Source organism: Nylanderia fulva, unplaced genomic scaffold (genome assembly GCF_048542155.1).
Source record: "Nylanderia fulva isolate GAGA-0341 unplaced genomic scaffold, ASM4854215v1 Scaffold10, whole genome shotgun sequence".
Lineage (NCBI taxonomy): Eukaryota > Metazoa > Arthropoda > Insecta > Hymenoptera > Formicidae > Nylanderia > Nylanderia fulva.
Window position 1 is genome coordinate 2,902,904 of NW_028189193.1, and position 15,492 is coordinate 2,918,395.

General features: G+C 37.8%; 1 protein-coding gene and 1 long non-coding RNA gene across 3 annotated transcripts in view; one reads left to right on the forward strand and one right to left on the reverse strand.

The window, feature by feature from the left end:
* sfl (N-deacetylase and N-sulfotransferase sfl) overlaps nt 1–15,492 on the reverse strand; it is a 263,272-nt gene that overhangs the window by 181,492 nt on the left and 66,288 nt on the right. The window lies entirely within an intron of this gene.
* LOC114936982 (uncharacterized) overlaps nt 1–15,492 on the forward strand; it is a 136,987-nt gene that overhangs the window by 75,356 nt on the left and 46,139 nt on the right. The gene's annotated exons all lie outside the window — the stretch shown is intronic.

Sequence of the window (15,492 nt, forward strand, 5' to 3'; positions counted from 1 at the left end):
AGATGGAGAGTACATCGACTCGCTAACTCGTTGCTGAAATGTATTGACGGTAAAATCGTGTTTCCGCGCGGAGAAAACGCGGACGCAATATCGACAGTGATTATTGCATCTTTTTTTAGGGTGTGAGAAATCACGTTTACAGATATTCCGATACATATAAAAATGTATTAAGACATTTCGCGTTTGGATCTGGAAAATAAAATGTTTATTGAATTTTGTTACGCTGTAAATGATTTGTAGCTAAACGTCATATCATTTTCACGAGTTCCCTCTGATAAAATCGATGATATAAAGCGCGATTATATGTAAAGCCATGGCACTTGATTTCGGCGTTAAGCGCCCTTCGGTGTTAACAGGGACTGATACAAGACGACGCTGTTCCTCTAGATACTCTTGTGTATATAAACTTTACACAGGAGAAAATAATTTACCAATCATGCTGATGTATTCAAATGAGATTCAAATTCCCTTCAATATTCAGCACGCGCTGTTTTACTTTCAAAACGATAAGCTTCTCTCACTGTTGGCGGCTGTTATCGCTCGATATGCGTCCTACATGCTTTGCTCCACCTTCTATTATTCATTTTCCTTTGTGTCCCGGCTTTCTTGCGCGTTCTAACGCGCTCTCCAAACGTCGTTCTTCTCGCGGCGCTTATATCGAGCCATCCAACGACGGTAAGTTTCTTCGTTTGAAAACTCAATACAATGGCACACGTCGCACTCGCCGCGGTGCTTTTCGTATTGCCGTTTATGAAATAAATCAAGCGATTCGTATCGCATTTTGCCCAACTTTCGAATGTGTACTGTGCGACACGCCTTATATATGTATATATGTAATACCGTTTCTCTAGTGATTTGAGAAAAATTGCGTCGCAAACGCATATTTATCGCATCATTAAAATTATATTTCAAATATAATTTCTTTGTTAGTTATTTCGATAATTATATATATAAACAAGATTGGGATATTTCAGAATTTAACACGCGCACGCGGAATCGAATTAAAAAAAACCGAAACGTACTTCTGTTAAAATAAATTGTGCACGAACAGCCGCCGATTGATTTTGCAAGAGCTCTCAAAACGTGTTATTTCGGACGAAATGGCATGTAGATCTCTTGGTTGGAAGTACCATCGGATGGGTCGGGCCGTAATGATCTTCAGCTTGGAGCCGACTGAAAATTCATGACATCGATATTCGCGGTTTTGCATGCAGAATCGGGCGCATTTGGCCGAGATGCAAGCCCTGTGAAAAGGAGGATGGCGCGAGGACGCCAAAAGTATGGGGAAAATCGGCACGAACGAGAATCTCGTAAAATTATTCGTATATATAAACGGGGGGTGTCCGAATGTGCAAGACCGCAAGAATTGCGCCCCGTGCGCGAAACGATAGTTCCGCAAAAATTCGCCGGCAAATCTGTGTTGTCTCGTGCAACTATGCCCTTGCAATTCCGATCGTCTATAGGTACTTGAGGAAACGCGGTTTCGGGAGGATCCGACGGATTTAGCAACTTTATTCGATCTTAAATTTTCGGCCCACTTGGCTGCCACTTGTGTGTGTGTGTGTGTGTGTGTGTATACGTATCGAGATTTAACGTGCCAACTGCAAGGAAATTTTCATCCCGCCAGACGCGACGATGCGCATGCAAAATACAAATGCAGCCACTTGTTCGCCCCGGTGGAGCGACTAATCGCCGAAAACATATACGGAGATTTTTCTGCGAACTGTGAAGAAGTAAAATAAATTTTCGCCCGTGCGAGAATTTCCATTTGAAATACGTCCCTCTGGAAACATATAACCAATATCCATTTTTTGTCATGAGCAAATAGTTCTAAAATTTAAGTTTATTTTATTATTATTATTATTATTTCAAAAATTATTTTATATTTAATTATATAACTTTCTTCACACCCAAGTATAGGCATTAGATACTACCGTAACTAATAAATAAACACACACGCATTTGCATTTCTGTATACAAGAAATCATAGATTCAATGTTTTACAGACTCACCATAGATTCATATTTTCGGGACGCATGACGCGCTGAAATTTGTCGAAACAAATGACTCTTTTGTTCTGACGAAATATCGATTTTTTTTTCGCCGCAGTTGACCCGCCGATAAATACGATATCAATTTCTATTATCATTTCGCGTGTCGTACCGTCGCGTAACTCGATTACTCGTAGGAAATTCTGACAGGCTGGAATTCAACGAGCCACATGACCTACATGCGAGGAAAGGATTTCAGGAATGTGTGAATGATTACCGTGTGCCGGAGAAAAATATCCGAAGTGACTACTCTGATTTCCTGGATGTCACGGAGATTACCCTATCTACTTTCGTGGACCGTCAAATTTCTCCCAGACAATTCATCAAATAAAATGCAATCCTGTCGACGCGCGTGCGCTATGACTGTGTAAGACATGAATAAAATACGAGAAGGAGCGCATAAAATCTGGGAGACAATAGTGAGATGCAAGCACGCGCATGACGTGAAACGAATATTCACATTTGCAAACTTTCAAAGCTCTCCGAATTGAATGCAATCGGATTTTTAATACGATTTAATTTTAATTGCACATAAAAGATGATAAGAGCTACATAAATAAAGAATAGTTATATTTATAAAAAATCGATAAAAGAAATTGGAGAGTATATGAAATAAAAATTAAATATTCACCGAATATTGTTACAATTACATATAATCATTCCGAGCTCGTTCTCGCTTGGCTCTATCCTCGGAGTTAATGCGCGTTATCGTTATGCACAGACGTGAATTATGCATAAGGTAATTCGATTACTCGCCGGAAATTCCAATGAGCCGGTGAAGATACCGGCAGTTCGCGTGTGAGAAGCGTGCGTAAAGAACGATTCCAGGAATTCGTAAGTGATCACTCGCCGTAGGTCTACATATACATACATACATATATATATATATATATATATATATGTATCGATCGCCGTGATTTCCCACGTGTCACTGCATTCGTTTCTTTACGCTGTGTCAGGGCGGAATTTCGAACTCCATTCGTCGGTCGATTCCATCCTTGCCTTCTTCTACGTCGAAATTGTATCGCATTCGCGATCGAATGCAGACTGACGTGTGGGAGGCCAGAATAGGAGGGAGTCTTATGGAGGATGAAGGAAGGAGAATTCGATGCTCTTGGTTCAGGTTCGTTTTCGAGGTAGAGGATGCGCGGCGAGAAGTCGGGTTCCTCGACGAAAATCCACAGAGCTTTAAGATACCCGATGGTAATCTAGTCACATATAAGGGTGCCAAGGGTGGGAGAAGGTCACAGGGAGAGGGAAGGCAATAGCGGGTGCGAGAGTTCGTGAGAAGTGTGGCAACGAACGTGAAAGACGAGCGAGAAGGTTATCTTTCCTCGCCGGATTAACCGCACCATAATTCGAAATCTCATTAGAGACTTCTCCTCAATTTTTTGTCCATTACATCGAAAAACCACTTCCGGGAAGGGAGAAGAAATTCCTTCCGTTCTCTTGCCATCGCAATCGTCCGTCCCGGCGAAACTAAATCAGACCGTTGCTTACAAATCGGGTTATTTTGTCTCGCCGTTTTCTCCCTTTCGTTGCGATTTACCGATCGATCATATCGAAATATTGCTGAAGCAATAATCTCCTTATCGCAAAATGGCAACTAGTTTGTCCAATATCAGCGATTTTATTAAGAATTAAATTGTAATTGTCGTCGATTAATTCCGATCGCTTTCGCAGTTGACTGGAAATATTTAACAACGAGCCTCCGTGTCTCTGGAAAAAGTCTAAGCTCTTAAAAAAGCACGAAATGGATAGGGGATGCTGACCATGATTAGTTCACCGACTTTGAGTTCAAGGGTTTTTCTCTTTATTGGCTATACAGATTGAAAAATCCTTCTCCACAGTTAAAGTACTGACAATAATGAATGGGGAGCGCTGTAATTTCATATAAAAAAACAATAAAGTTAAAAAATTACAGTTTTTTACCGCGATCTCTTGCATCAGCTCGTAACAATATTTATTTAATACAAAAGTTCTGCAGTTTATTCGTGCACAAAATATAACGTTCTCAATAAAGATGACATGAAAGAATAATACAGAAGTAGGTAATAAAAATGAGATCAAAAGATTCGTACTTAAATTAATTCTATACATATATATTTGCGTGCGGAATCGATGTCGAGACATAAAACATCAAAATTAGTTGCCAAACAGCGCTCCCCATTCATTATTATCAGTACTCTCATCGTGAAGGATTTTTCAGTCTGTACATTGAATAAAAAGTGAACCTAATCTAAGTTAAAGTCGGTAAAACAGAACTACGGCAGCATCCCTTGAAGGCGGATCGACGAGGATGCGCGCGGCAACGATCGGAGAGATTCTCGATTTACGATGTCGTATTCGAAGACTATAACGCCGCACGCGAGTTCAGTTCGGAATTCCCTTGCTTATCGTGCCGCCGCCCTTTCACAACCCTCCTCGCCATTAGTCTGGCAACCGCTGGAACACGCTTCACGAGGGCGAACGGGTTGAAAGATGGCCGACTGTCGCGTGGGTACCGTGGGAGGACAGAACCCTCGCTTGCTGGTATACGAACTAGAAGTTCATGGAACTTTCGGTGCATTGTTGTGGCGGGCACGACGTCGAACTTGGCAACGGTACCGGAAAAGAGAGGAGATGCCTCAAGGGGAGGTTGTTCGTGTAGAGGATAGAAGGAAGGGACGAGATGGGACACAATACGCGTGCAAACGTCGTCTTCGTCGTCGTAGGCGAGCATCGCGTAAGGAGGCGAAATTGACGGAAACTTTCGTACTTTTCGCCTGGGCGAAAACAAAAGACGCTTGGCGCGAAAGCTTACTTATGAAAAGCTTAAACGCGACAAGCCGTATGATTTATCGATTGTATTTTCCTCCGTTTGTTTGCGTTTTCACCCTGCGATTGAGAAATCCATTATATTACGTCTCGCTCGACACATTTTACCGTATATAATTTATATCGATGCGCGACGCTGGAAATGACGGTCCACCCTGAATACCGTTGCGTCGAAGTTTGCGAGAGACAATATCGAAATTTCGATGCACGCGCGTGTTCATTTTCGTTAGATAAAACGTTTTAAAGAACGGCTGAACGAGAGAGAGAGAGAGAGAGAGAGAGAGAGCGCGTTTGACGTTTGGCGCGCGTGCACGCGATCGGAATCAACGCAACAGTGTAATTATAATTTTATGCACCGGCGTAAAATTAAATCAGCTTAAATCGAATGAAAACGTGATACCGGCGCCATGGGAGAATAATTGTCCCGGAATTGTTGCGTTATGGCTAGCGGGCGTATATCGCGGGGAGGACGCGCGTTATTTCTAATAATCTGTCGCGACATTAATATTCATGGCGCGAAAATTCGTATATTCCGTGTTTTCTGTAACAACGTCACTTGTAAATTACACGTAAGCATCGGAAATTTAATATCACCGGACGCTGCCGGCTGCCGTAGATATTAATTGCTCGACGTATCGCGATACTGCGAATATATACATATATCGCGCACTCGCGCGTCATAAAAATGTATGTTTTGATTTAATTTAATATAACGTTTAATTTAACCGGGTTATTTTGCATTATCGAATTGTTGGTTATTTATGATGTTATCGTTCGGTATGACATCTTGTCGTTCAGATATAAATATATATAACCGGTATGATTATTAATTTAATTCATCATTTTAGCCACAACGTTCTGCAAAAATTGATAACAAATTATTTTCAGCAGCATTATATTAATTACGAATTTATTAGAGACTGACAACCTGCTCACACATTTTAATTATGAACGATGAAAAATATATTATTATATATTATTAAATCTCTGAAAATTCTGCGCGAAAAATCATCGCGCTCTGCCTTTATTCGGTATAATATAAATGTCGAAAACGTATATAAAGCACAAATAGGGCGAAATATCGCGATAAGATCCCTCTTTGCAGAGGGAAGATGGAAACTCGTGGATTACGATTTTTGCACGAAACCGAGGTTGAAGAAACCGCGCAGCGATTAAAGGACGACGTGACTAAGATAGAAGGAAGGAAATGTGTTAGAGACCGAGATGGCGAACAAACAGAAAATTATATGCGGTGCTTCCTCAGTGGTCGTTTGCGAAAAAAACCGCATGTGCTAGCTACGCACGTCACGGCTATTCTTTTTTACTTTCGTCGCTCCCTCGTTTTTCTACTTCATTTTCCGCTAATTGTTTCCCACTATTATTTACTCTATCGTGGAATTTCTCTTTATACGATCTTTGCGCGTTAATTAATTTTTATCCGTCGCGTCGAGTTTGCGAGAACCGATTAATTATTATCAATAAAAATTCGGAAAAGCTCAGTTTTTAGTTAATCGTTTAATCGCGCGATGGATATCGATCATTTATTCATCGACGAATACGAGCGCGTTCGTCAAGCAACCAACCGACGATCAAACGCATCGATGCCGATTGATTATATTCAATTACTTGGCACTTTATTATCTGGCACGCGCAAATTGTTATACGCGATACGGAGTAGTTTCCGTTTCTGCGAATATCCAGCGTTGCTACTAGGAATTCATGTGTGTGGGTGAATTTTAATTGAATGGACAAGAAATAATATAACGAGTTAAATTCGAAATACAATAAACGCTCGCTAACTCTTGCAAAATTAAATTTTCAGAATAACAAGAAACGTAAGGTGTATTCGTTCCTTTGTTTCAACGTAAATGTACATTTCATATTCAAATAATCTGCATTCGCGCATCGACGTGAGAGGGAGATGGAGAGGCTGGTATTAAATTATAATCATTTTTTGGGGATCATTTTCCTCCTCTGTGTATAACGTATGGTTATTTGTCACCGTCAATCAAACCCTCTCCACAATTTCTCGCAGATTATCCATAAAATAACGAATGAACTGGTCGACTGGTCACATTGTCATCAGCCGTTTCGCATCAGGCATGAAACTACGAGCGCTCTTTATATTCGCAATAACGAGTGTGATATTGATAGTAAAATGATTTTTTTTATTAATTTAATGTTCCATTACCCTTCCTCGTTATCCTTCCTTTATATCCAGCTGTCAGTTCCAGATGATCTGCTTCATTAAATCTTCCATTTTTCATCCGATATGGGATGAACCAAAAGCGAAAAGCACAACTCAACGTGGCTTTACATACGGGACATCCGGCAGCTTTATCGTGATATCGTGATTCGTAATGAGGGTTGTCACTCAAAAGTGCATAGACGAAAGGGGATGTCGTAAGAAAAAGGGAGACAATTTCCCGCGGTGTACCGTCACCGCTTCGAAACAGAGAGATGGGTTGGAAGGGAGGAAACGCATTTCGCATTCAATGGTCTTTTATTACGCTTCCTCAAAAGAAAAGTCGAACGATTTCTTCAACGTTCCCGTATACCCGCTAGAAAATTAATTTGAATAAAATATCGCATAAAATCCGAGCAAATGTATCTTAGAAATTCATTTGTAGTATCATAATTTGAAAGCTATACCTTGTACGTTTATTATAATGTTTTGATTGATTTAGATTTGTTTTAACCGCACGTACTTGTCGGGATACATATACGAGGGAGATAATGATTTGGTAATATCAGTAAAACGATTCAATTTTCCTATACCAATTTCGACGATATTGTCCGATAATTAGTCGACGTAATATAAACCGCAATATAGATAAATATACATATAATATATATTATTTTGAAATGGAAAATTGTGTACATTAATCTGTGCAACGAGATGTACCGTGTTGCTGAGAATTTCTAAATTCGTACATTCGGTGATTAATAACAATATTTGCTTCTCTGCTAATAGATAGATAATTGTTAACATAAAATATAAACCATAGCGCGTTAACAAGTAATTCCTTTGTATAATCATTAAATATTGTACATACATATATACAATCAAAGCCTTAAAGTATTTTCAATGTGTAATATGATTTCATATTTATTGTCAGTAATATATATATATATATAAAGTATCAAATTTAATAGACGATATTGATACAATTAGCAACGTATGAGAGAATTGATATAGAAATTCGCGTAATTTTTAATTCGGAGTATTTTATATCCGTATATTTGAACGTTACAAGTTTCGCTCATTTTTTTCCCAACACAATAAATAAAATTTGCACGAAATCCAATCTTTCCCAATGTTGCTCGCTATCATTTCTTTTAACGTTCTCCCGGCTATATATACACGAGCTTGTAACGAGTGTATTTATTCCATGCGGAACGAATGCGTGCGACGAAAGACACATCGCTCAGGCGCGAAATGCAATGCTGTGTCCATGCGCCGGGACTTTTTTTATTTTCTGACACGCTATGTCGCGTTTCAAGTAGCGTTGTGTCGCACGGTGTTTAAACAGCGACGTTCCTAATGGCGAGCACACACATTCGACGTATATTAGCTGGACCACGCGCGCTGTTTACAAAAACCGCGCTCGCTATTGAACGCGTTTTTCGCGTGACAAGTGGAAAAATTCAGCGTCAGGAAAATTGTGAGACCGCAAGTGGTAATCTGCCCCACGCACGCAGTAACAAAATAAACGTTTTAGTTTCGATATAACTATAATTAATATTATATAAAGTATATATATGTATATATATAAGATGACGTTTAAACGTAAGTCGAGAAATTCGAAAATGTTTATAAAAAAATTGACAAGAAATTGAGAAATAACCACAAACGGCTCTTTTGCTTCAGTTTTGCACATAACAAATATCGACCACATCTGTCAATTTTTTTCCGACAATTTTTCTCTCTGTCATCCCGTTACATGTACTCTTTCATCATCCACGTGATTAACTAGTTTGACTTATATTTCTTTCTATACCAGCTGGTTTAATCTGAAAAAAAAATCGTTTCTAAATTTGAGGAAGTTGAAATCGCGGATTATACGTGTATGATCTAGCTTGAACACATATTTCATGACTTTAATTAATTTCTCCAATTCTACACACAAATTTATATATATTTACTTTTTAGATACAATTATCTCCGTAGCAAGAACATTTTTATCGATCTTAATGATTAATAGAAAAATGTTGGTTCACAATAAGAGATTCCACACAGTTGATCAATATTATGCGCAATATTTCGAAGGCTCAAAATTCTCGTTTTAGAGAAAATCGTATGTCTTTCAACCGAACGATTTGTCGCTCGCTGAGCGCTCAAGAAGCTTTAAATTGGAGTGGATAAAGTTTGAAATTCTTTATCCATGAGTGTTCCATTGATGTTAAAGTAACGGCTTACGTGTATTGTGACAGCCTGCCATTATTCTTCTTCGCGTACACCGCTCTCGCCCCGGCTCTCCGTTTATACATCACATTTCTCAAATACTCGCGCGCGAGTAAGAACTCGGATGAGAATAGGAATAGATAAGTCGCTAAGATTACCGTAGAGAGTCATCGTCATGTTCTCTCTGAGGTAAGCTGTGAATAAATTCATGTCTGAAAACGCATCGTCCTACTTATACTGGAGTAACGTTTATGTCTTCTATCGACAAGAGTTTCGCGCGGTGTTCCAAGTTCCCGATAAAAGGCAAATCAGACGATTTTCGAGAAGAACCGAGAAATGTAGAAAAAGCGCATTGACAGAACGAAAATGTTGATTCGATATTTATATATTCATCGATATTGTATCCGAGTTTTGCAGTTGACTTATTCAGTTAATCTGATGTGTTTTTTTTTTTTTTTTTACAAATAACAGTGTATTAAGTATTTATACACGTGTAAAATATTTATTTCTTACGTCAAACATTGCGACGATTAAAAAAAAAGCAAATTTCTATTTTGCTTAACTTTATTTTGCAGATCGAGAAAACGGAAATTATAAATAGAATCAATGATTCACATTACGCGTACCATTATTCCTGGGGAGACAATTTTTATTGCGCTTTTTTCTTTTCACATTTTATTCGTGACACTTTGTTTTATTTCTGCTCTCTCTCTCTCTCTCGCTCGCTTTCTGCGACATTTATTTAATTTTATTTTGCACCGACATCGCATCAGAGGCTTTTAACATTTCTAAATCGTAGTATCCACCACGAGCGACGTGCTTTGCTCGCTGTGCTCTTCATCGACCTAATACGAAATTATTCGCAACAGAAAGGACGAATTAAATACCCATTGTTCTTTTGTTAACTGCAATTTTCGCGGTAAATAATGCATCTGGAATTCTGGAATTGTCTACTTTTTTCAATTTCTTTTCCTCGGTGAAATATATTCTACATCAAAATATATACTTTTCATTCGTGATAAAACGGGGAGATCATATTCCGGTAAAATAAAATGCTTTATACAGTAAATATAATCAGAATTTAAAACCTTGCAGTAAAGAAAATTTATGATAGCGCAGTTTTTAAATCGATGCTCAGATAAGAAAGATTGCGGCGGTATAATTCTAGATGATTTTTCTTCGTAACGGTTTGGTCGGGAATCTTAATAACAACTCTGATAAATTATTCTACGGTAGTTGGGTACCGGAGCTAATTACACCACGGCAATTAGAAGGGAATGTATACTCGACCCTCGAGATCTTTTAGCTATCTCGTTTTAGTTTTTTGGAATAAAAAAATATTTGAAAGACGGATATGCCTATATAAATGTCAATTATTTATATTACATACATATTATATATATATTTGAATCATATATGATGAATGTAAATTTAAACGCAAGTATAATATCGGCTTTATTGAAATCCATGAGCATAGAGAAAAATTAATTACGAAATCACGATGCATGAAAATATAGCTTATTGATAATAATCATAAAATATTCATTGTGCAAATATCAGCATATGTCTCCGGCATGACTACAAATACATTCCAAATTAATATCTATTTAAACGTTTTACGATATTGGCGTCCTACGCCGCGAGACAAATTTGCATGAAAAATAAATGCAAAAAGCGTTAATAGCTGTAACGTTTGGGAAACGGCGCCGCGGTTTTAATAATTACATTATTAAAATCGCTATGCATTCCGCGTAAACAAACCGCTTTTAAACATTAATCGGAATCGGATAGTACTTTTCCAAAATTAATTCGCGATGTTGAAAAAGTTATTGATATTATAGTTAAACGTGGAAACGTGCCTAAAGTCTAAATCAATCCTCGTTCATTCATTCATGAAGTCAATACACAAAACGAAATTTTACCATACATTTGCCCGTTATCGGCGGCCGCTTTTAATTCAACTGAATCCTACAATCGACGGAGTACTTTACTTTGGGATCGAAGCTATCTGTGGAGAAAGAAAAGAGGGAAATGGGAAAAGAGAGAGAAAGGGGATAGAGAGTAAACTCGTACGCCGTTACGAGTACGGCACTTGGTACATTTTACGGCCGCTCTTTACGTCAGACTAGGGATACTTTATTATACGTTCGTTCTCCTTTTCGCTCCTCTTCCGATACTATAACATCCGCGCTCATTTTCTCTTTCTCCGTCTCTCTTGCTCTTTGCTTCCCGTCATTCATTTTTATCCAACTCTTTATTGTATGCATATTCCCTCGACTTCGCCTAATCGCATTATGGTAATTTCGCTCTCATATCGCGCATCTTTAAGACTAAATAACTTGTACGCATGCGGCTTGCTTTACTATTACTTTCCCTTAATTTCATCTATACTTAAACTTTACAAAATAAGGATTGTATGTTCGTGCCAATTATAAAAATTATAGGCACTTTCAGAAAATATGAAATATAAAGATATTTATTGTACGAGATCGTACAAAGTAGTTATTAATTTTTACGAGATACATGCAAGTTATTAATATCGCGTCGTCGTCATATTTATGATAGCTTTCTTTTAATTTTTATGAAACATTTATTTTGTATTTTTTCGATAAATTTTGTTTTATGAGATTTTTTCCATTACTTTTTTTTTAAATATAATTTACATTTAAACTTTTATGGGGACTCGATTGCTTCATTAGAGAATTTTAAATATTCAGGAGACTCGATTGCTTCATTAGAGAATTTTAAATATTCAATCTATGAAATAGTTACAAGAAAAATTATGAATAGATTATATGTAAAAGCATATATTATACATATTTGATAGCGAACTGAGGTTTGTAAGATCAAACGGTGAATTTTTTTTCGAAAAAAAGGGCAGACTTGTTGATCGATAAAAAGTAATAAAGAAGACTCACCCCCTTCCACTTCTGCCCCATTAGCGAATAAAATGCAATTTTTCTATGATATTATCATCGTAAATTCATCTTGACGGCTGCTTAACCCAGATTCCTAGTTTCTGACGGCTACAAAAGTTTGCAAGTGTAAAAAAGTTATTGCTATTTCTATATGTAATAATATTCATTTTAATGTCAAAACATCTAGGTATATATAGTCTTTCACACTGTGCATAATATTCAAACAATATGAGTACATCGTAAATTGTGCGACTCTCATATAAAATGCAAGGATAGAATTTATAACAAATGTGTTATTATATAATTATTGCTTACTGCAAAGAGACTTGATCGCGCGTTGTATTACGATAAAACATTCGAATGCGATGTCTGCATGAATACATAATCAAAAATAATAGCGACATGCCATAATCTCATGGCCACGCAATGCTTTCAACGGTCATTGGCCTTCTGACCTCTCAGGATAATAATGCCTTTTCTCTTTCGCAAGAAGGAGTAAATTAATGGATGGGTGCAATTTTACCGTAAACTGCGCAAGTTTTTCGCAAAATGTATGTAAATGTAGTGAACAAAAATTACACGTATGCGCGGTTCTCGCATGGTTATCGATTAAGGCGGTATTCCGCGATGAGCATCAACATCCCCATAAATTCCTAACTCCAACGTCGACGTATTTCTCTGCGTGCATCGCTGGAATCCTAATATCGCGCGTGCATCTTTGGCGCATCTCATATCACATTATAAGATAAAGGAAACTCGCTAGAATCTACCATGTCGAAGATAAATGTTATTTCTACCAAATTTATTCAAGAGTTTTAAAAGTACATACAATAATAATTTTAGTTATTTAATAAAAAGACGTTCATATATTTTGCGTTACGCAAAAATGTCTCTATTTAGAAGATTTATGATATAAGAAGATTTTTGATATAAAAAAAAAAAAAAAACATTGTGTGCAGCATTATCAATTATAGTTTTATTTTTGTAATCTCTCGAAAGAGTAATTGAAAGGACAACGGGAAATTTTTCATTTCGACAATTTTCCATTTTACATGATAAAAATCTATCTCTTATAATCTTTTGCAATCGCCACTTTGCATTTACATCCCGAGTTTATAACTTGGGGCTTTTCCCATTTTGCTCAACAAATTAATCACTTAATTCATCGCAAAATCACTCGGCTGGACGGGAATAGCGAATGGTCCGGGAAACGCCAAAAGGCAAGAATTTGCAAAACGAGATGAGACGCCTGGAGTGCGGAACATTCGACGGAGAAAAGAAAAGAGATCTGTCGCGGATGGACGCGCAGAAAACCAGCGGTGATTTTTCCCGGGCCAGATTAAAAGCGGAACCATCACCGGCGGCGCTCCACCGTTGCTGGTGAATGAATGAGGGCGGGATGGTTCTGTGTGCACAGGATAGAATTTGTGCCACGTGGTACGCGAAGAGAGGGAGGCGACGGTAAGAACGATAATAACAAGTCGGTAAGGGAGGCTGGGAACAATAACCGTGAAAGCGCGTCGGGAACACGGCCAAAAGGCAAAAATGTCCGTCCTTTCGTCCGTGAGGAAACGGTTTTTTAGCTTCTAGTCGCTGTTGCGCGCGTCCTATCCTGTCGTCTTGTACGCTGGACATGGGTCGATGGGATACTCTTTCTTTTTTCCTCTTTCCTTTCTTTTCTTTTTATCTTCTCGATACTTTCCCCCGTCTGCCTCGGAAGGCTTGAAAGCGCCGGACTTACAGGTCGGTGAGCTTCGAGGGTACAGACGATCTAGATGTTATCCTCTGTATCTGTATTTTCGTTCGGATGTCCGTTTAGTTTCTTATTTGATTTCGAACGTTATGGAGTTATACGACCCATTCGCGGTAAATAAAATAACGCGCGAATGACATTTTTATTCTAAATCTTATATATGAAAAGAAATTATCTTAATGTTGAGATTAATTATGATCGATGCAAATAATATATACATATATTGCGCATTTAATCGCTCAATATATACATATGTTGATATCAATTAATCAATCTGCATGTCAGAAATGTATGTGTCGCAAACGTATGTCAATACGTTGCCGCACATAAAATTTATATTATTTCCGCTGTAAAACCGGTTGTATCGAAAATAAATTATATATCTATATTAATTTAAACTGAATAAACAAGACTCTCTTTTTCGATAACTGTATATGACGATAGTAAAAATATTTACTCGGCTGTTATATTTGATTAAACCGCATGTATATGTGTGTTCTGATATTAATGTACCTATATAGATATATATTAAACAGCTTTACATTATTTTACGTACATTCATACATGCACATTTTTTATAAATGTAAATGCACAACCTGTCAACATGCGGGTTACCAACAGCGTGATTAAAGACGGCAAAAAGCGCACGATCCTTTTAACGCAGTAGAAACCGTCCGTAAAAGTCAGCCAGCGTTTGCTCGACGGTAAAGTAATACTACTGGGCGAGATGTCGGGCAACTGAAATATCACCGTGATAATGTTCGAACTGCGTTATATCGCCGGATTGAACGTTATTATATGTATCGTTTCTCGCACAAAGTATTTAATCGTCGTATATCGCTATTTCTCGATTTTTCCCTCCAGAGACGAGAGTTCTTAAAAATCGATAAGCATTCTCGAGATATGTCGGGTTTACTCACAATACTCCTTAAGCGTACACTCGTATCGTAACTCGTACTGTTAAACGCGACGTTCCGTTGTATCACGGTATACATTCCGCGCGTTCTAAGATATTCTCCGGCGGAATGCTCGATGCTTGGCTTTACGAGGTAAAGAGGAAATCTGGATGATAAAAGTCCCAGTGTGCGTGGTTACGTCGTAAACTCACGTCGGCTTTCGCGAAATCATCGCTAACAGCTGTCGTCGTTGTGAAACTTTCGATTTATCTCTACGACGCGGATCGCATGTGGTAATTCGCATTTAGTTTATTACCTATTTTCCGTCGGTGTGATAAACTACGTATTGATAGTGCGCCGGCACAGTTGGTATCGTCGTAGAATTTTTTTTCACCAAAGTTATCTATAACTTCAGTCACGGTATCGTTGTAAAAATAGCTGCAGATCCTCGCGACAATTAGTAAAATGGAAAACGAAAGATTTAATTAAAATTCTATTTCGATGTAAATAAAATAGATATCACATGTCCGGCAAACAATTTTGTTCGTATATGCTTCGTATATATTTTTCCGCGTATATTATATTAAACTGATATTAAGCGCGATGGACGAATTTCAATATCTTTCTTTTATACAAAATACATTGAATTTTT